This window comes from Bombus fervidus, chromosome 10, assembly GCF_041682495.2.
Source record: "Bombus fervidus isolate BK054 chromosome 10, iyBomFerv1, whole genome shotgun sequence".
Taxonomy (NCBI): domain Eukaryota; kingdom Metazoa; phylum Arthropoda; class Insecta; order Hymenoptera; family Apidae; genus Bombus; species Bombus fervidus.
The window spans coordinates 2,430,591-2,453,880 of NC_091526.1; the positions used below are offsets into that span (position 1 = coordinate 2,430,591).

Genomic DNA, 23,290 nt, shown 5'->3' on the forward strand with positions numbered 1-23,290 from the left:
AAAGCAGATGTGACTCATGGGCATCCTTGTTCATGGGAAAAGCCTGCTATTTCGCTAGACACCCGCTTTCTCCGTAATTGGTAATAGCATGCAAAAACATAAAGACCATCCGTAAACCGAAAATACTTATATGAATAGAAATGAAATTAAACAGATTCGGTTTATGGTATTTCCTCAGGTTTGTTGCGGGTCAGTGTAACAATGTGTAGGTCTTGGCGGCCAGACCGTGAGGAACCTCGCAAGGACCATCGCATTTGGCGTAACACGCGGCAAGCAGAACTCGATCCGTGACAATGGCTTCGGGGCTTTCAGTCATAGGGTAACACTGCCAGCATGCGGATCTGGACCAGCTCAAATTATATTCCTATGTGTACTTACACTTCTATATTCAAATATATTTTCTACTTTACAATTTATCTACGCGTTATACGTTATACGTGTGCGATAAAGTAACATGTCGACAAAATGTCAATTTTAAACTCACTGTACGATCGTAGCAGCAGCGAAATTGAGACTCAAATCGCGTTGACAAGTGTTAAAATAGTTTTCCATGTACAGTTATTTATTGGTTGCTATGTAACGTGTAAATAGCGTGACCAAATATCGATAACTTACCGCACAAATATCGTATGTTCACTTTTTGTAAAATTTGAGCTTTCATATGCAGCAAATAGTTTTTGACTGACTTTTTATGGTATATAAAAGTCACATAAATTTGTTCAAACTAATATTTTTATTTATTGTATGTTCCTCGATCTATTAACAATTCACTGAATTTTTAAAACTGTTTTTCTCGAGAACACTGCAAGTGGACACACAATATTTGTACATTTAGTCATCGATACGATCTTCTGTTAGAGCGAACCACAGTTAAAAAGGATTAAAACGCACGCAGAAACTATAACATTTGTCAACTAAATGTATTTTCTCTGAGAACACAAATCTCTGAGAACCGCATAGATTCTCGATATTTGGTGTCGATGTTAGTGTTTGATTTCTACGTGTGACCATCGTCGCGCCGCTCGGATTATTCTCACAAACGCGCAATTTCAAACATAGCACTCGCTCTAACTCTACTTATTTACCTCTCAAGGCACAGCAGCTGTATGCATTGGTCAAATTAGATAGTCTGCCAATAGAGTCAGCAACATCGAAATTTACGATTTATTTTAAGTAATTCACAATATTGCCGCTAGAATACTGCATGTATTTGGACTAAGCTATATCTTTCAAACGGTAGAAGATAAGAAAGAATTTATTAGCCAAAATTAGATGAGTTTGAATCATTCTGAAAGAGGAGGCACTTTGAAGACTTTAAAAACATCCCTATTTTTAGCGAATTATAAGCTTATTGTCTTCCTCGTTTCATACTATTTTTTAATGAGAAACGTTACTGTTTCTGATAACTTGGGATGGCTTTCATCGGATATATGACGTGTTTATGAAATATCTTTATTTATTTACAGAAAATATGGAAAACGATAAGTCCAGTAATAATAATAAGCACGAAGATGATATTTTCGGCTATAACTTGATTTATTAAAGCTTATTGCTATGAAACGAAAGGGTATTATTTCATACATTTTGAAACTCGTTTTCGTATGCTGGAGAAGGTGGGAATGTACAAAATTGCAATCTTACAAAAATTCTCGAGTTATAGAGGTTCAATTTACTAAGGTTCAACTGTACCTTATACATTATACGTACGCGTTACTGATCAAAAATATGTGGACATATTATTATTTCAATATTAAAAATAGGAAAACCTATTGTTGGGATTTCTTATCCAAATGGCACGATATTCGATTCAATTTCCTTTTAAAGGTTAATACGCGATAAAAATATCGCCATCTTAATATCGGCGTCTGTTTAAGTGTCAAATTATATATATATAAGTACGATGAAGAAAATCTTTCCAAATTAGTCAAGAGTCTATCGTGATTCCGGCAATTTATATCTGAAATTAGTTAGCATTTCAACGAATTATGTATTTCACTTTAATATACCATCGATAAGATTTTAACTAAACAGTTTATATTTCATATGACATTTACATTGACTCCAGAAGAAGATAAAAAGTAGTGCTATTAATTTATATATCTTAATGATATTCATTATAAATGATGATATTGTTATTATAAACCGACCAAGGTTTCCACATACTTGCAAGCAGCAGTATATATACTTAATGGTAGGTTAAGTGTTAATGTAAGTTCGTAAACTAGATCGTATCGTGACTGATACATTAATGAACATGCAAAGCTTTGGGGATGCTCTTCTAAGGTGCAAAACTATGCTGACCAGTTTAGTAATGCACTATCTGGTTCTGTGATGCAGAGACCAGATGGGAATTGAGACTAGCAAGAGAAGGTTATAACATAAATAAGTGCTTTTTAAATGAAATTAGAAATTTAAAGTTTATAGATCGGTTAACGTAATCACATCCTAAAATACTGTCATTTATTTTCATAAACAAAATAGCTTTTCTTATGTTTTTAATCGTTCTATGAATATATACCAATGGCCCAGGAATTATTATTACATGGAGCCTGCACGACGTGTCTTTTTGCCAAAAATTGCAAGTGTATTGCAACATAAAACAAAGCGTAACTCAAATCAATGTTATATTCAGCATGTAGTTGTACATGAAAGTATTTGAACACTCCTAGAAACTTTTTATATATATTACACAAAACATTTTTGTTGAGGTTATTAGATGTATGAACAGAGAAACGCGCAGATAAATTGTAAAGTAGAAAATATATTTTAATACAGAAGTGTAAATACAGGTAGGAATATAATTTGAGCTGGTCCAAATTCGCACGCTGGCAGTGTTACCCTTAAGGGCATCAACTATAAAAAATGTTAAAATTTATAATGGGTTTTTAAGATTATTGAGAAACCGTAATAAGGCTGTTTAGACATCTGGTGGCCATCTTACCCAAGGGATGGAATCTGGTTTATATAGAGAGTCACGGGACGTAACAATATCAAACAGCTAAAGGAAAACCTTTCAGTATTCTTCTTTTTTATTTAATTTGTACTCTATAATTTGTCCAGAGTTTGTCTATTGTATTCCTTTAGCGAGGTCAGTGGGGTGTTTTCTCTTTAGTCTTCTTTTTATGAGAGTTTTGCTCTTTTCAGCAGCAAGTTGGTTTAGATGTGTTGCCATTCTTTCCTTATTATTATTATTATTTTTTTTTTTATTTGCGTTTATTTTACAATCAATTCTCATTAGAGAATTTTAAGTAAATTTATCTGGCGTGCTACTATGACATTGTTAATAAGTGTTTATAGTATGTTTGATTATATTTGAATCTAGTGCTTAGGTCTAAAATGTAATGTCTTTTTAGCCTGCGGATCTGTTCCGACGTGTCGAGTAGTTGAATAATTAGAGGGTTTTGGTGGTTGTTAACTCTTATGCTGTGTCTATTGCTGAATTTGGATAATTCTTCTTTGACTGTGGGTATGTTGAGGTCGTGATGTATCGTTTCGTTGGTGACGTACCAAGGTACATCTATTAGGGATCTTAAAACTTTCGATTGGAATCGTTGAAGAATTTCTATGTTGGAATTACTTGATGTTCCCCATAGTTGGATTTCATAGGTCCAAACAGGTTTTAATATGGCTTTGTATAGTGTAATTTTACTTTGCGTATTTAAATTGGAACGTCGGCCGATGAGCCAGTAGAATATTTTTAGTTTTGTTTTCAGTTCTTTGGATTTATCTACGAAGTGCCGTTTCCATGTCATTCTTCTGTCTAGTATCATGCCCAGATATCTGACTGACTCTTTATTTGGAGTAGGTATATTGTTTATCGTATTTTGCGTATCTCCCGAAGCTTGTTACATTTTAGACTGATTTTCTTAAGAAGCTATTGAAGAAATACAACTTTGTGTGATATGCTTAAATTTGTCTCGTTACTGCCTTTAACAGCAGATAAGATCATATGATCTCATTTAGAAAAGTTAACTATAATTATGTGCTAAAGATCTATCCTTTCTCTAAAATTTGTTTACAATAATTTTAAATTCGCAGCAGAAACGTTGTGTGTGTAGCATAGTTTATACTGTAACATGAAGCTGCATACTGATTGCTGCTTGACTGGAATATTATCTATACTAATACGTATTTAAATATATGTATGTATATGATAACCAGATTGCAAATGTTTACGCAAACTCATATCTCTATGAACATGACTAAATGTAAACAATAGAACCTAAGCAAAAATTTCTCTTATCTATTAAATCTTGTTATAAATATTATACTTTGGATATTTTATACATTTTTGCATATTTAGTGCATTCTTTAAATTTTCTATAAATGCATAAACAGTCTAATAACTTTATCGTTTGAATCTTATATAAATGAAAACTGCAAAACTATAATAAATCATTGTGAAATAAATGTAATAACCTTTCCATATAAGGTTTTTATTACCTATTGTAATCAACTAAATATCATTGTTATCTTTAATTTATATAGATCGTCTAACGATAAATTAGTTTACCATTGGAAGTTGAATTATGTGCAGGGAAGCACAGATGTTCTATACAGTACACCTTTGTTATCTCCTGTGCCATGAAATTACATGCTGATTTAGCAAGGTCTTTGTTAACAGAAGCATCACGGCGCACCACGGTACATACTACAATATATATGAAGATATACCATTTCAAACCACTGCATATAATTCGATAGTATTTTTCATGATGAGAAGAAATATTTATTTCTTTTGGTATCAAGTATTTGTGAATAAACCTCGTGTGGGGTTTGTTTCAGTTTAAGCATCGAAAGAATTATGGAACTTTTTAATAGGTGTTTCGACCGTTCCCGAAAAGACGCGATCACGAGGTAGCACATCAACGAGAGTCGTAAATTCCCGTTACGATTAAACAATCGACGCCACGAACTGATCGATCCCCTTATTTCTATTAGGATAATAAGGGTGGTTCAATAGAGTATACACTGAATTAACAGCATAAATTAAAGTTTATTCAACAACTTATTGACTAGAGATATATAAATTGATAAAGCACAGTTAAGTTTCGATTACTAGACAAAGTTACAATGTTGAGTAAGCTTAGATGACGACGGTTCAAAAAATCCAGTCTTTCAATGATATTGTCAAATGAATCAGCAAGCTTTTTACATATTTTATATATTTTTTATAATACCTTATACACGATGCCTAAAAAGTCCAGAACGGACATGTTCGATAGTGATAGTAATAGTGACGAATATTATTTTGAACCTGACAAGATAGAAGACAACGACAGTGCTTCCAACAGTGGAAGCGAACTCCGTTCAACAAGGAATCGGCTCAGACGTTTCAATATTTCTAGCGATAGTGATAGTGATTATGAACTGAATATCGATGAAAATAATGCAAGTCTCGACGATGAATAACGCAAACGTTCAACGTGTATATTTTCTCAACTACGCGTGCCAGTACATTTCATCCGCAGCGACGCTGCATTTGGTTCATTTATTTATCTTATGAAATCCTTTTTACACGTTCCGAAGTACCTTATTTTCATGCAACTTTTATTATACAGATTCTAAAAATTCTGTTCCATGAGAACACTTTTTAAAGAAATCCCTAAAGATAAACGATATTTTTTTAATTGAAACATATAAATTCGAACAGAACTCTTTTAAAACCCAGAGAAAATTCCTTTTCTCAATTCCCCTTTCAGTTATATAAATGTTTACAATAGGATAAACTCAGGAGAGACGCCACTGGCGTAAAGGCATCTCACTCGTAATATCTTTTGATCGAAGAAAGAGAGCTGTACATATTACGTTTTGTCATAACCTTGTTTCTGTGCTTGAGAAAAATACTGCCTTATATACACAGGGTGAAATAAAGGAAGATTGACTTCACGTTACATAATACTTGCTAAATGATGAAAAAAGTCTTAATAAACATGGGTTACTTAGAAGCTATAAGCGCAACATTCCCGATAGAAGCCGGCATACCCCAAGGCTGTGTTTTCGGACCTCTGCTGTTCACCATCTACACTGCCTAATTTACCAACCTTAACAGAGATAACCACAGGGACATTTGCTGATGACACAGCTTTATTAGTATCCCACTCAGACCCGATAATTGCCTCCAGCGAGGTCTCGACTCTGTGGAAAAATGGTTCCATAAATGGCGCTTCAAAATAAATGAAAATAAATCCAGTCGTATAACTTTCACGCTACGAAAACAATCCTGTCCATAAGTGACCATAAATAATATTCCAATTCCAAACAAAGATACAATCAGATATCTGGGCATGATACTAGACAGAAGAATGACATGGAAACGACACATCGTAGATAAATCCAAAGAACTGAAAACAAAACTAAAAAAATTCTACTGGCTCAATGGCAGACGCTCCAACTTAAACATGCAGAGTAAAATAATGCTATACAAAGCCATATTAAAACCTGTTTGGACTTATGGGATCCAACTATGGTGAACAGCGAACAACTCCAACGTAGAAATTCTCCAACGACTCCAATCAAAAACTCCAAGGTCCTTAATAGATGTACCTTAGTACGTTACCAACGAAACGATACACCGCGACCTTAAGATACCCACAGTCAAAGAAGAAATATCCAAGTTCAGAAACAGATATAATATAAAAGTTAACAACTACCAAAATCCATTAGTTACCCAATTACTTGACACGACGGATCAGATCCGCAGACTAAAAAGACAATACTCCTTAAATTGAAGCATTAAATTCAACTAGAATCAAACATACTATAAACTTTTATAATCCAAGTTACAGTACCACGCCAAAATAATTTATTTAAAATTCTGTATGAGAATTGATTGTAAACAGTCTACCAAATAAAAATAAATAAATAAACATGGATCGAGAAATTAATAGTTCCAAAGTTATGAACAATATTTTGTTTCGACTTGGGCGGGTAAATTTCTCGCCTCGGAAGCTATCATATGGAAACGCTGGATTTTCTGTCTTAATATAAAATGCGAGTGAAATAGTTAGTGCAAGTCTATACAATTCTCTGATATGAGAGCGCCAAGCGTGCGTGGAAATGAAAGGAGGACGTGTAGAAAACCTTCTGCAACCAGGAAAAAAAAATGACAATAGAAGGTAGTCCATTGTTTCCATATTCCATTTCTGATAGTTTCCGAAGCGAGAAATTTACTCGCTTCAACTGAAACGAAAAACTATTTATAATTTTGCAGTTATTAATTTTTTGACTTATGTTAGTAAGGACATATTTTCATCATTTGGCAAGTACTATCTACCCTAAAAGTTATAAACCCTTCTTCTGTGTCACTCCGTATATTACAGAAAACATTTTAAAATTCATTGCAATGGGTATTGTAACACGGCCCGTATTGAGACACGGCTATCGTCGTTGGTGCTTTTCCGTTAGTATATTAAATTTTTAAAGTTTGCAACTTTTTAGAAATTTGTAAATATTTGGATAAAGTTAAAGCAATATATTTGGTTGGATGATTACAGTTTCATAGTTGTATAGATGAAAAGTAGATAAATTTTGTCTATAACATCTTCAATAGTTGGGGAGATTGCAGTTTTTGAAACAATTATAAATACATAAACATGGTAATGTATTTGATCGGACGATTAAAGGGTCTATACAGGATATTTAGCTACGGATTTTCCACAATTTAAAAAGCGGTTCTTGACGCCGAAATAAGACGAAAATTAAGAATAAAAGAAATTGCATTTTTAGCTTCGTTTTTTAGTTATTGGCAATTAAACATCGGCCAAAGTACCCCGCCACGCGAGCAAACCTCCTTACGAACATAAGGAGGTCAGCCTAAGCAGCGGGGCGCACAGCGATCCTCAATTCGAACGACACATGGGTGGCAGCTTACCTCGTACAAGTCGTAGAGAAAAAAACCATGGTATTCAGAGACGTAAACTACCCCGAGCATTGTTTTGCAAAACAAATGGTAGATTGAAGATTAAACCTGCTTATTCGTGGAAATCCATAAGAGCATATGGAAAACCGCCCTGTGAAATTTCCGAGTAGAGAGGATTAATGTTTCCTTTAATCCTTTGTCTCTGCGAATGTCCACAGCAAAATCACACACGTACCGCAATTGTCCCGACCGCGAGTGTCCACCTGTTTCCAAAAAAGTCAAATTGGTTAAGTGCTTTTGCACCGCGTTGATAGAATGTGGTGGTGCACATTTTCTTGAATACGATGCAGTATTCTATCTCCCAGGATCGTCGTGCTGAAATCGTCTGTCAAATTTCGCAGGTTTTAATGCACTGGTATCCCGTGATCGTTGGTCCAGTTTGCAAAATATCTTTGCGCTGGGTATAGTCCTATTGGGATATTTTTTGGCGTATAAACTTTGCGCTTTTATGCTACTGCCATCCGCCGCATCGTAGCAAAGGCGCTTGTTCGAAAGTTCTCCAAATGTATACTTATTGTAATAAATATGACTACAAAATAAATACTGCTGCGCTGCATACAACACTCGCTACGCACACTGCACACACAATACACCCAAGTAACATTAATTTAATATTTTCAGTTCTTTGAAAGTTCCTCGTCGATCATCGGAATTATTCTGTTCTTCCAAAACTGTTCTAGCCTGTTGCTTCAAAATGTCTAAAACATGGCAATGTAGGGTTGGATAGTTCGTCCCGAAAGAAAAATTTACGATACAAGGGTATGGTATTGAAGAAGCGAGCATGCTGTGCACCAGATATGTTTAAAAAAGCCCAAAACTATTTTGCACAACCTTCGAACTTTATATAGCTAGATATTTATTAGAGATGGTTATTTAAAAAATGGACTTTCTGTTTACCAGATGGATTTCGGAAATATCTCAATTCTTCAAGCCTTATTGTCTTCACTTTTGTGACCGAAACGTGTTTTAAGCGTGAAAAGAAAAAGATTAGAAGAATGCTTTAAGAAAACTCTAACATGGAAAAAAGAAGCATAATTATTGCATTTATTATTTATTTTGAAGCACACACTTTGACTATATTCGTGGAATAATATAAAATATTGATTTGACATTTTGTAGAAATCGTTGAAAAACAGGCTATAAGTTTTTCGGTAAATATTCACTTTTCATTACAAAATGGTTTCACCACTGTCTATTTCTTACACCACTATATTTAGAGGTAAGTAATATTTAATTTCAAAGGGTTGCCTAATTAACTTTGATCACTGTGAGTTATATGAGCGAGTCAAATAATATTATTTGTATCTTGAACTGCATTTTGACATTCGCATTTTGAGTCGTTGACAAAATTTATAAGAAAAAGTGATATGGTTAGGTTATAATGACGTTTTACTATAATTGTTAATAATAATAAACATACGAAAAAGTCTTTTACGTATACCACACGTCATTGATTTATCACTACGACACTTGCGAAACTAATATTGGACTTTATTAAGTCTCTGTTGATAGAAGTAAATCCTTTCCTTAATCGTAGTGCTGCAGTGTTTCGTCTTAGAAATATAATGGAACTTTCAATATACATAGATTTACTATCGGAATGTTCTATTATACAAACAAAGGAAATTCTATCAAGCAAAGGAAATACACTTTCCTTCTGTGTTTTGCTATTGTTCCGTCTAAAAGAACAAAAAACATGAAGATTTTCGTAGGCAATTTTACGACACACGCTTTTGAAGACACGAGGCAATTTTTGAGTCAGGACGTTAGCACTTAAAACAATTTCTTTCGGGAATCGTAACAAAGCTTGCAATTTTCCATCGCCACAGTGTTCCCAACAGCCGAACGTGTCATAAATGCGGTTATTTTCGAAAGGTCGTTAGCGTATTGTAATGGCCTGATTCGTCGAGGGCCATTCGCAGGAATTTCCGTGACACTTACCTAATTGTTTCGAATTGAAGCCTCACGTTCGTCCAGGTATCGATTATCCGCTTCCCGCCGTGAGCTTCCCGCTGTGAGCTTCCCGCCAACAGCTGTTCACGCTTCGGACGCATAGACATCAGCATTTAACGAGTATGCCCATTGGACCTTTCTCGTGTAACCAATCAATCAACATACATGTTTTTTTGGACTTCACTCGAGCCTTGCCGAACTATCGGTCGAATCGAGCAACGCAGGATCGCTCGGGTTCCTGAGCCGTTCGCATCTCTCAGTTTTTGGAGAAAATTTAGAATCGCTTCGACAGTCAACTTGTTAACATCGCTTTATCATTCGAAGAAGATTAAATGCAGTATTCAGCAACGCTTATATTATATTTGAGTATCATCAACAAAAGCAATCGATTCGTGCTTCTGTTTCTTTGTTACGACGCTCGAGTCAAGAGCTTTTTCGGAGCGACATCGCTTTCAATCGGACACATCGCACGATCTCCTTAGATAATCCATCGCTTTGGGGCTAATCCACTTCTTTTAATCTGTTGGCAAATATTAATTTTGCAGATAACAGGTGTAATGTATCGAGCAAACGACAGTATATAGTATATAGTAAGTACATAGATTATAGTACACCCTTCGGTGAAACTGTAAAAAAGGCACAACCTCGTCGATTTGGATATCGACGATCGTTGGATATAATGTAGCAATTAACATTTTGAACAACTTCTTCCTAGATATGGAACTGCCTGTCGGCCATAGTTTTCCAAATATTTGCAACAAACTAACTACATAACTACGATATGCGTTAGTTTGGTTACCAGCAGCTTTGCAGTTGTCTTATCTTTTGTTTGCGGTACATATGAACGAAACTCGGGCGAGATTGGGTAAAGCTCCGTACATAATAGCATACGCAAGATTATATTTAACAAATATCTATTATAATTTAATTAAAAATGAATATCATCGATGCACAATTATTCTTTTCGTAAAATAATACCAATTATTCATTCGCCTATTATTTTCGTAATTAACCTCTTAGACACGATGCGCCACTATAGTGGCTAATTCTACTAACTCATTCGCTCACCGTTTGAACTAAATGATCTTCTTCATTTGTCTTGCACCAACCTTAATGAGATAACCACAGAGACATTGGCTGATAACACAACTTTATTAGCATCCCACTCAGACCCGATAAATGCCACCTCAACTCTCTAGCGAGGTCTCGACTCTATGGAAGAATGATTCCACAAATGGCGCTTCAAAATAAATGAAAATAAATCCAGTCGTATAACTTTAACACTGCGAAAACAATCCTGTCCATAAGTGACCATAAATAATATTCCAATTCCAAACAAAGATACAATCAGATATCTGGGCATGATACTAGACAGAAGAATGACATGGAAACGACACATCGTAGATAAATCCAAAGAACTGAAAACAAAACTAAAAAAATTCTACTGGCTCAATGGCAGACGCTCCAACTTAAACAAGCAGAGTAAAATAATGCTATGCAAAGCCATATTAAAACCTGTTTGGACCTATGGGATCCAACTATGGTGAACAGCGAACAACTCCAACGTAGAAATTCTCCAACGACTCCAATCAAAAACTCCAAGGTCCTTAATAGATGTACCTTAGTACGTTACCAACGAAACGATACACCGCGACCTTAAGATAACCACAGTCAAAGAAGAAATATCCAAGTTCAGAAACAGATATAATATAAGAATTAACAACCAGCAGTATCCAATTACTTTTACTAGTTACCCAATTACTTGACACGACGGATCCGATCCGCAGACTAAAAAGACAATACCCTTTAGATCGAAACATTAGAGTCAATTAGAATCAAACATACTATAAACTTTTATAATCCAAGTTACAGTACCACGCGAAAGAAATTTACTTAAAATTCTATATGAGAATTGATTGTAAATAATCTACTAAATAAAAAAAAAATTTGTCTTGCTCCAGGCTCTTTTTGCCCTCACTACGTTTTATAACATTGTTAACAATATACAGACAGAACATATAGTCCTTGTTTTTGATACGCCAGTGTCGGCTTTTCATTAAAATAAATATATCATTATTCGATGCTTCTTTTAACATGCCGATCCGTATCCTCATAATTTCTTAGAATCCTCAAACTCAAAATGTCGCTTCAAAATAGAAAACAAAGAGCAATTTGACAGACACTAATGCGCTATGGGTGTGAAAATTGTAACGTGGGTCTATGTCGTACCGTGCTTTAAAATATATCCTACTCAATTGCATTATTAATTATTAAAGTAAATTATTAATCATATTTTTAAGAAAAATTATAATTTAGTTATCAAAAACTTCATTCCAATGTGCTTGTGTCGCATAATTTTTAAGTGATTACAAAAGATTCAGTAGAAAATTGAGTTTATTTGTCACAGTTAGGTTTTTTATTACAAAAGATCACAAAAAGAACTGTTCGGACTTGTCTCGTACCATCAAGGAGGAAAGCTCGGTGTGGGTGTGCCCTTTTGAACTCAGAACGCGGATTCGTCGTCCACACTTTTCGGTAGAAAAGTGAGGGTAATGATCCGCGATGCCCATTAGTTAATAAATGAAGTTGTAAAGACAAAGAAAACCAGATATGGCTCGTGGGCATCCTTGTTCATGGGAAAAGTCTGTTATCTCGCCAGACACCCGCTTTCTCCGTAATAGGTAAGAGCGTGCAACAAACGTAAGGACCATCTCTAAACCGAAAATGTTTATGTGAAGAGAAATGAAACTGAACAGATTTGGTTTATGGTATTTCCTCAGGTTTGTTGCGGGTCAGTGTAACAATGTGTAGGTTTTGGCGTCCAGACCATGAGGAATCTCGCAAGGACCATCGCATCTGGCGTAACACGTGCCAAACAGAAATTTGATCCGTGACATTCCCCCCTTCTTAGATTAAACTTGGTCCCTCAAGCTTTCTTCAGGAGGCTTTTGTGAAATCGCACTCGATGTGGTTTGATAATTACAGCTGATTCCTCTTCTCCTTCGGGGTGGCATGTATTGGTTGAGGTATAGGTGTCGGGTGTTGCGGCCAGGGCGTTTGGTGCTGGTGGAGCTGTTGACTAAGATTTCATTTCGGCAGAAAAAATAGATTAATACATAAATTGCTATACAAATATTCTTTTCTCTCTCTTTTTTTTTTTTTTTTTGAATACAGTTTTTTTTCTGATAGACTGTTTTTGACACTGTTTGTTTTGGGGGTACGTCGTTTTCCTATTGCAACAAGAGAATGTTATTGTCTAGTTTGAGTTATTGGTTTGATAGTTCAAATTTAAATTTAGATAGGGCTGGAAAATCAAGTATGCCGTCCTCTATAATCGGAAAGTTATTGTCTACTACAAAGAATTCTACAACCTTACCAAATAATCTTATCAACGCGTGTTCGTTAGTCTTAAATCTAGAGTGTCCCATCGAGAATTTTTGTTCTTTCACTGTTGTTATTCGTAATACACATCGTCGTTTGAGTATATTAATTCCTGTTCCGCAATCAACGAGGAATTTATGTCGTCGTCCGTCGAATCGTAGAACCACTGTGCGTAGTCTTCCTGTTGTGGCGTTAATTCGAAGGTCTGGTCTATTGGTTCCTCTGTTTCTTCCTTGCGTGTCTCGAGACTGTGGACTGCTGGTGGTCCCGGAAGCTGCCCGGGTGTCTGAAAATTTCTATACTGACTCGACACATGTCCGATTTGGCTACACTTTAAACATTTCAATTGAGTCCTTTGGGCGAGTGGCATTCGTTCAGGTTGCTGGAAGTTTCTTGGCATTGAATAAGGTGTTGGAGTTGGTTTTTTAATGGTTGGGTTAGGATAATTGGTCATCGGTCGTTGCTGCTCGAGGAATCGTGATCGTTCCATTGGTCTTGGTCGTCGATTTTGATCTTCCCTGAAGTATCGTTCGACGTCGGAGGCTCTCTTTTCGGCTTCGATGATATTGTATGGTGGATTGCCGAGTAATATTCTTCCTATTTCGGGTTTTAACCCTCGGATGAAATCGGTTATGGAGTCTGTTAGGATTCTATCGTTCATTGTTCGTCTAATGATTTCATCATAGTACTCGTTTGTTATACTGTACTGTAATTTATTGAGCACTCTGCGGAATCTGATAATGTAACTCTGAACGCTTTCGTCGTGTCCCTGTCTTGTTTCGCGTAGCTGGTCTTGTTGTTCCCTAATGAAGGTTTCGGTTGCTACGTTTCGTCGTAGGGCATCGTACAGATGTCCGTATTCGTGGATTGGTATATTGCGGATGGCCATTGCGGCTTTACCCGTAATTTTCCCGAACTTGATCATTTTGAGCAATATTGTTTGTTCACAACACAAGGCTCGCACTTCACGCACTTCGCGTATGAATTCTTCTACTCCGATATCGTCTTCGCCGTTTAGCTGTGGTAGACATGCTATCGCGTCTTTGGCTCGTAACCTCGGAGAGGCGAATCGCGGCGAACGGTCTTCGTAGGAAAGATAGTTTTCTGCTTCTGTTTGAATTGGAGCGGATGGTGGGGGAGTTCTGTCTCTCGCGGTAACAACTTCGTCCATAGTAATCAGGGAGCTTGGTTCCGTATTAACGTCGTGTCCTATTGTAATTCTCGAAATGTTTTTGTTTAATAGCTCTATCTCTGCTGTATGCTTCTTATTTTCACCGTCGGTTATCTGTCGCGTTTCTTCTATACGTCGCGCAAGAAGTTCGACTTGTTTGACGAGGTCCTCGTTTTGTTTGGTGAATTTCTCGTTTTGTTTGGTGAGGATCTCGTTTTGTTTCTGTATCGCGTCGAGTATGGCACGAGTCGATTTATCCATAACTCCGGTTGCAGAAACGGTTTCCTTTTTGTCCTTTTGTGGCATGGACATGATTCCAATCAAGCTTATCGAATCGGAATTATCGTCGTTTGAATTCGAAACGCTTGGGAAACTTGGTTTTCTCGCACGGTAACGCGAAAATGAATTGAGTTTTGTAGCTTACCGTAGTAGCTATGCCCGTCAAGGAGTCTCTGGGATGTTTCCTCTCTGGCTGGTTCTGGATTCCGAATCTTATTTGTAGGCTTGCTCTGCGCTGACCGTAGTCCTCTCGTCTAGTTTCACCGTAGTGGAACGTTGAAAGTTGCTGCAGGGCTTTGTGGTAGTGAAGATTCACAATGGTCCGCTAATCCTTCGATCTTCAATGATGCGCGTACGCCGAAATCGTGATTTCGTTTACACTGAAGCGAATAGATCCTGGTAGGATCGCCAAAAATGTCGCGTAATTTTTAAGTGATTAGAAAAGATTCAGTAGAAAATTGAGTTTACTTGTCACAGATAGGTTTCTTATTACAAAGGATCACAAGAAGAACTGTTCGAACCTGTCTCGTACCATCAAGGAAGAAAGCTCGGTGTGGGTGTGCCCTTTTGAACTCAGAACGCGGATTCGTCGTCCACACTTTTCGGTAGAAAAGTGAGGGTAATGATCCGCGATGCCCATTGGTTAATAAATGAAGTTGTAAAGCAAAGAAAACCAGATATGGCTCGTGGGCATCCTTGTTCATGGGAAAAGTCTGTTATCTCGCCAGACACCCGCCTTCTCCGTAATAGGTAAGAGTGTGCAACAAACATAAGGACCATCTGTAAACCGAAAATGTTTATGTGAAGAGAAATGAAACTGAATAGATTCGGTTTATGGTATCTCCTTAGCCTGTTGCGGGTCAGTGTAACAATGGGTAGGTCTTGGCGCCCAGACCATGAGGAATCTCGCAAGGACCATCGCATCTGGCGTAACACGTGCCAAACAGAAATTTGATCCGTGACACTTGCGTAGAGAACAGGAATGCAGTGCTATATCGTTCACGCGTAATTCGCGTCAAACTCTGCCGTACAGAGAAACAGCCCCGTGCAAAATTCAGCCGTTCCTAAGAGATTAATTTATTAGAAAAAAGGGTAGTAGCATGGTTTTCCAGTTCTACATTTCTTCTTAAAATCTGATTCGTAAGTTAAATCGCTCCAAATTCTTTCCTAACATATTCGTTATCCTTTAGATTGAAGCATTATATTCAACTAGAATCAAACATACTATAAACTCTCATAACCCAAGTTACAGTACCACCCCAAAATAATTTACTTGTAATTCTCAATGAGAATTGATTGTAATAAAAAGTCTACCAAATAAAAAAAAAGAAAATATATTCGTAAACTAATAAGGGTATCTGCGATGAAAGGCGAAAACAAAAGAAAAACAATTTAATTGAGTTTCACATATTTTATGAAAATAAAATTATTTTTGGAACTTGTACAAAAGTAAGGGTGATATGGTCTGCTGACGAGAATCATAAAAAATCGTTTTTTAGTAACATTTTCAGATTGAAAGTAAACAGATAAAACAAATTCTTCTGTTTATACACAAAAATGACACACATTCTTCCTTTTCGCACTTTGTGCACTCACTATGAGCTCCCTGTGAGGCAAACTGACGTCGCCTTACGACCTTCTTTCCATTTTCTTCTCTCAGGTTGTAAAACCATAATTTTCTTTGATCTCGGATAAATATTTCTCCGAGGCATGTCTATACGATTATAACATAAAAACTGAAATAACGTTAATATAACGACAATATGGCTTCCGATAGCAATATTGTCCTCTGTTATGGCTAGAGGCAATATATCAACACGCGTAGTCTCAAACACTTTAACTGTATTTTTGAAAATATGAAAAATTAAGTGATCGCACTTGTGTATATCGATTCTACGTACCTTTTATCAAATATATTCCACGCACAGCACTAAAACTCGCTTAATTTGTAAGAAATATTTTGGTAAATGTACAGATCCAACTCTCAATCTGTCCGATTTTTATGATCTTTTAATATCTGCTCAAGGGCATTATTTCAAACTTTTTCTCAGACATACGACCGGTCTCGCGTAGTTTCCGACATATTTGCAAAAAACTACAATGTATTTTTGCCTATAGTTGTGTATCTGTGAAAACGCATGTGTCGGTATTGCTTGCCAATTGCTGGCCGCTCATCTTTTGTTTATAAACAAGGATCAAACAAGCAAGGCACAACGTGCGAGACTGTAAGAAATGTTTGTTATAACTCAATTAAAAGTGGATATCGTCAATAGATTGGCCTTGGGTTTGGGTGAGACTCTTCAAACCCAGTCGCCGTGACTGAAGAACACAGTTTATCACTTCACGGATGCGTTGTCGACCGGATTTGAGGAAGCTAACATAAACCCAAACGCAATACATTGGCGATATTCGCTCTCCGTTGAATTATAAGTTGTAACAGACGTTTCTTGCACCCTCGCATTGTGCACGAGGCCTTTAAGTTCGCCCAATTCTCGTTTGTAAACAGAAAATCAGCAGCCGATAGCCTTATGCACACCCTGGCACAGTTGCACAACTATAGGCAGAATTCATTTTAGTGGTATCGACAGTTTTATCTATATTTATCGATAGTTTAGATAGTTGGATGTACAGGAAAAAGATATTCCAGAATGTTGATCTTTACGACACATTTAAAAATCATCAAGACCGAAGAAGACATATGTTTTCTATAGTTTCGTTCATCCTTCTTTTGTTTTTTCATCCTGATACAGTTGCATACATTTGGATACGCGCATACAGATATTGTTCATCTTGGCATGAATTCGTGTTTCTTAAATATTTGTCTGTAATATCAGCAATATGAAATAATAAAATTACTTAGATGACTGACCGCTTGGCTTCTCTTTTATCTTTTTCATTTCTTTTACTTTTCTTAATGATCTATGGTCATATACATCGAATCAGAAATATATTTTTAGTATTACACGATAATTATCATACATTATATCATTTTGTCATACATCACGGTTCTTGATACACAAAAACCTTATGATAATACACTGAATAAAATTTTGTTTAAATTTAGTGAAATTTGATATTGTTTAAATTTTCATTAAACAGTTAGATAGAAATATTGTAAAAAGCTACCTTAACTATTTCTTTCGCAATTACGAACAATTGCAATTTTCTCAAAATTTCTTACACGTCATCCAGTAAACTAATCTTTCTAACTTCTCAAAAAAAAAAAAAAAAAAAACTAGCCTTTTGGTTCAATTTTAAAAAAGTTATTCTCAAAGGGTGTTTGAATACTTTCGTGAACCACTACATCTCTTTCACCACTAGTACATCTAATTTTGGAAGATTTTCCATTCTATTTGTCATGCATGAGATTTAGAAATAAGTTTGCAAGTGAGATTCGACATTTTTAAGACTTTACCGAGTTTTCTGACTCGTTAATAATTTTCTTAATAATGTTTAGAGAAGCTTAAAGCTTATGAAGAAAACTTTTGGAATGGTGGATGATCTTGTGTATACATTGTATTCGAATATACTTGAAAAATTTTTACGTCACTATGATCGCAAAAATGTTCAGACACTTGTGAAAACTTTTTATGCACAGGATATAAAGAACATCGTAACGTGATTCTACACCTTTGAAAGATGTTTCACTCCTCTTACGCCATAGGATATCTTTGTCGTAAATGTAGTAGATGTGTTCGTGCGTGCGTGCATGCGTGCGTGATGAATTGCGAGTGAAATGATCGTGAAGCGTGCGTCTAGAACGAGTAATAAAGAGCGTAACTGGAAATATCAAAATCTATGTTTATTTCTGCAATCCATCTGCAAAAAGCGAGCAAAAAGCGAGCAAAAGGACATGGTGAAATATGGAGCAGTCGATGAAAGGCAGAAATTAACGTATTTCAGAAAAATAATTGCAACATAATAAATGCATAAAAAAATACGTGAATAAACGTGTGCTAATAAGAAAACAAACAGTAATATAGAAGAAGAGAGAAATAATAAAAAGGAAAAAGTAAATAAAAAAGATGGAAAAGGAAGAGAAAATAAATAAATGAATACTGCTGCCGGAAAAAGCAAAGAAAAGCCGAAATAAAGCAAACCTAATCGCAAAATAGGAAACATAGAAAGCATAGTGACCATTAAGGAATAAGAGGGTGTACTCGTCATAGAAGTAGCCGTGGATGGTATAAATAAACCTGAAACACTCCTCTAAGGAGGAAATATAGCAGAAAGCTGGGGAAAATTTGAAAGAGATTTTGACTTATTCAGGATAGTGAGAGGGAGACGAACAAAAGCCATAACGACACAGGCAGTAACATTGCTCTACCTAATAGAGTGTGAGCAAATGGAGTATTTGAAATCTTTAACCTAGAAGGAAGTGACAAAGAAGAACCTGAGAAAATAAAAGCTTTCTCTAATAAGAGATTTCTCTTTAATAACGAAGAAAGAGAAAAAGGACAGTCACTGCAACACTATGTGACTTAACCAATGAAGATGGGGATAACTATAATTATGGCATGCTAATAAACTCGATGATAAGAGACAATATAATTTATCACACGGCAGACAGCGCTGCAACAGCCGGTATTAAAATGTCAGGGTAATATAATAAAACTGGGAACCTTAATTAAGTACATTGAAATGTAAAAAAAAAGAGGTAACTCGCAGAATATATACACAACACAAAAAGATCACTACACAAATGAGAGATATAATAAAAAAAGAAAAGAGGAAGAGATCAGTTAGAGAAGAGGAAGCTTTAGAGAGCAACGAGTAAGCAGCAGGTTAGAGACACGAGTTCGTGATAAAATAGATGCAATGGGATACATGGCCGCGGCAGTGTCCAGCATATGGAGAAAAAGTGGAAAATGTGGAAAATACAACCATTCCGCGCAGGCATGCAGAACAAGCGTGACAACAGTAAAGATAAACAATAGGAGTCAAGCGAGCAGTGACAACGAAAGTAACTTTACCATAAGCAGTTTAAACATAAATAATGTAAAGTAGAAGACTGATTAGAAGAAATACAAATAAAAGACAGGCAGATTACATTTAGTATAGATACCAAAGAAATAAGTACACATTGGAATTTACAGTAACAAAAGAGAAAGTAGAACACTTGTTAGGATTAGAAACATACAAACAGCTACGTATACTAAATACAGTACATAACATAAAGGGAAGAAACAGTGATATAGAGCAATTTATTTAAAAAAACGAACACGTTTTCATAGACATAGGAGAATTTCCACGGACCTATTTTAACGCAAGGCAGGGAGCGTATCTTAAAACTACCAGCAAAGGTATCAGAAGTTATAAAAGACAAACTTCGACAGCATTTAAAAGAGCTAGAAAATAAGAAAGTACTACGCGCATACGACAATGGAAGTAGCAAGGGAAGCAATCTAATTATTAGAAAAAAATCAGATGGAAGTCTGAAAATTTGACAAGAGATTCCAAGAATTTAAATGAAGAAATACACCGTCCATATTATGAAATAACCACAACAGAAGCAGTAGATGAAAAGTTAACTAGGAAGAACTATTGTGCTATACCTGGTATCAAAAGTGGGTTTTGACAAATCAAGTTATCAGAAAAGAGCCAAAAAGTCAAATATGCGCTTTTTCAACGCCAATGGGTTGCTACAGATTCGATAAACTTCTATTTGAGCTGAACCGTGCACCAGAAGTATTTCAAGGAAAAAATGAAGAAATACATTTGGTCACATACCTGGTATCGTAATATATTTTGATGATGTACTGATGGTAGACACAGTTGTAGAAGAACATGACAAAAGTTTGCAACGGGTAATTGAAGCAGTGCAAAGGAGTAATATAAAATTCGATAAAACAAAAGTCCAATATGGAAAAGATGTAGTAGCTTATGTAGGTTATATATCTTTAAAGAAAAGTAAAACCATTGCTAAGGATAAAATACAGGCGACAAAAGCGCTTAAGATCGCAGATAATAAAAAAGAATTGCAAAGTTATATTAATCGCAGTTAATTATCTAAGAGAGTACATCAGACAAAGTTTAATAATATAAAAGAAGAAATAAGTAAATCTTCCTTATTGCAAACATCTAATGACGAGAAACAAACTACAATACTGAGAGATGCATCATTCACAGGATTAGAGTGTTGCTTGTTACAGAAAAATAAATAGCATTCGTATCTAAAAGTCTGACAGAGATAGAGAAAAACTAAGCACAGGTAGAGAAGAAACTACTTTACATAGTCTTTGCAACTAGAAAATTCCATTATGATGTCTACGCCAGGAAAGGAAGAATTCACACAGATCCTAATATACATAAACCGTTACAGTGTTTAAGAAAGGGATTGCAAAAATAGATTCAACTAGGTCACAGTGACTTAGACTTAAACTTACAAACTACAACTTATATGTTAATAGCTGATAAATCGTCAACAGGCTATTTACCTCAGGAGAAACAAGATCAGATAGACCTGACTCATAGTGTATGTAGCATTTACAAACACATGGCGAGAAGTGGAAGACAAATAGAATAAAACAAAGCATTAATAATGACAAAATGTTGGAAAAAGATAAGAGAAAAGACAATCTATATGCAGTCAATGATTTAATATTGAATGGAGCCAAAGTAGTCGTATCAAATAATTTAAGAAAAGAGGTGTTAAACAGATTACATGGAAATCATTTAGGAATAAGCGAAATGAAAATAAGAACCAGTAAGCTATTATACTGGCCGGCTATAAATAAAGATATTGAAAATACTGGGGCGATATGTGAAGCATGTAGAAATATGCAAATGAGAAAACCAAGAAACATCGATACTTCACTCTCTTCCTCAGCTATCGTGTAAAAAGGTAGTCACAGATATTTTACGCTAGAGAGGGAAAATTTACCTATACTTCTCTAAGTAAATTGACATTGAGCGATTAAAGTCTAAAACTATGAATAGTGTTATGAATATATTAAAACCTATATTTGCGATACATAGAATACCAGAAGATTTAATTGCGGACGACATGCCATTCTCGTCATGTGAAATGCAGAGTTTTATGCAAAAATAGAATTGAAATTATTAGCATGTAGAAACGCGCCAATCGAAGAATTAGCCTATAGTCTAGCACAAATATTAATGAATCGAGAAACGAAAACAACAATTTCTGTAGTTACGAAACATCTGACACCAGGGATACTTGTTGATATTTATAAAAGACTACAAGAGCGAAACAAAATTGTAAAACAATATTATAATAAGAGCGCAGACAAGTGTCATTTTTAAGTTTTACCTTTATACGAGCGGAAAGTTTGGGAAAAATTGTAAAAATGTTGCAGACTCCAACGTCTTACATGATGGAAGACAAGATAAGTAGTCAAGTAAGACAACACACAAAACTGCTTTACAATCGACGAGTAAAAGAACTGGTGTTTAGAGATAGTATAAGGCGCGTGTGTGTATGTGCGTGATAAGCGTCTTCTAGCTGCGAGTGATAGTGGAGTGCGATTGCGAATACTGAAATATATATTTATCTATCCATTTCATTTAAAGAAAGGACGATCAAAAGAATGTAATAAAACAATAATTACGTTCGGAAAAAGTTTCGCGGGAATACAATTCTCAGCGATAAATTTTATTGGTAATCAGGAATTAATATTGCAACATTTAAATCCACGTTGAAGATGAAACGGATCTCGTGTTCCTAGAGACAAACAGCCCTTAATTATTGCCCTTGTCATGTATGTTTACTAACGAGCTTACATAGAACGTAACTTTGGAAAGAAACTAGACTGAAGCGAGAAGTGCGAGTTCGGGATTGTTTACATAGCGAGAAAGAAAAAGAAAGAAAATGTCAAAGAGAAAACAAAGAAGAAAAGAGAACATCCGATTTGGGCTATTATCCTGCATCGACAGAATGTAAACACATTATGAATAAAGTGAATAAAGCCAGTTTAAGAATGATTAAAATCTTAACATTTTTCCCAAGAATTTGACCTTGAATTTCCATGTCAAGTTGTCCTTGCACAGACTTTCTTACAAATCTCTATCGGACTGAATGTTTAGAATCACACTACTTTCTTTACACCCTTACATATTACACAAAATGTTTTATTAGTATTACGTATATTAAGATAGGATTATCGTGATTACATTAGTAAAATTCGAAATGGACCTAAAAATGGATAATGTACAAAATATTTATTCGGAGCATATTTTTCGCAAAGATTACCAATGTATTTGAACAGTCAGTTATATTAGTTATACTAGAAAGCCACAATATATTGCGAAGTCAAATTATACTCATTCTTCATTACTCGTAAATTCACTAATCGTATGTTTGCAATAAACGTTGTCTTGTAATTTCTGTATACATCTTCAGATTGGTTTAAAATTTTACTATTATAGTCACGATGGTAGTGTCTCGTCAGAATGCTAACGAAATTTCAAAAAGTTTCATAATATATTCATACAAATTTTCTGTGATAAATGTTCGAATATTTTCATAACGCATTGTACATTTATAACTTGAATACATTTTGTTTAAATAAACAGTATATAAAAACAATGATAAACTTAAAATAATACTATATAATGTTGCAACA

At 35.4% G+C, this 23,290-nt stretch overlaps 2 protein-coding genes across 2 annotated transcripts in view; one reads left to right on the plus strand and one right to left on the minus strand.

Moving 5' to 3' along the window:
- Positions 1 to 23,290, minus strand: part of LOC139991573 (uncharacterized) — a 331,311-nt gene that overhangs the window by 200,664 nt on the left and 107,357 nt on the right. The window lies entirely within an intron of this gene.
- LOC139991572 (uncharacterized) overlaps positions 1 to 23,290 on the plus strand; it is a 148,909-nt gene that overhangs the window by 106,652 nt on the left and 18,967 nt on the right. The window lies entirely within an intron of this gene.